The sequence below is a fragment of the Guillardia theta genome (assembly GCF_000315625.1).
Source record: "Guillardia theta CCMP2712 unplaced genomic scaffold GUITHscaffold_75, whole genome shotgun sequence".
Lineage (NCBI taxonomy): Eukaryota > Cryptophyceae > Pyrenomonadales > Geminigeraceae > Guillardia > Guillardia theta.
The window spans coordinates 135,462-136,048 of NW_005434599.1; positions in this window are offsets into that span (position 1 = coordinate 135,462).

Sequence of the window (587 nt, forward strand, 5' to 3'; positions counted from 1 at the left end):
ATGGAGAGGGAGGTGCAGAGGAAAGACGAGGAGGAGGAGGAGGAGGAGGAGGAGGAGGAGGAGGAGAAAGATGAGAAGTTTTACAGTGCTGAAGTGTATCTTTCTCAGCTTGTCTGAGGACTTGAAGGCCTGGCAGGAGAGGTAAAGAACGCTGAGAGCACACGAGGGTTCGAGCACCGACAGCACAAAGGTCAAGACCTCCTGCAGCAGGCTGGTACCTGGGAAGGAACAAGTTTTTGTTGAGATGTTGTCCTTACTATCAAGGTTGGAGTGACGAGCGTCGCTCCCTGCCCCCTCCTGCCTCATCTTCTCGAGCGCTTCCTCCCTCCATGACATCCCTGTGTCGTCGGCCATGAACTGAGCAAACTCCATCACATGCTGTTGGGACGTGAAAGTAGCAGCGAAGGCGTTGAAGACTATCATGCTGGCCGTTCGATCCAACCCAAGATCCGTAGAGAACCTTGTAGGAGCGAATTAGAAGACAAGGGAAGGGAAGGGAAGGGAAGGGAAGGGAAGGGAAGGGAAGGGGAAGGGAAGGGAAGGGAAGGGAAGGGAAGGAGGAGTTCGTCGTTAGTTTGTTTACCCGG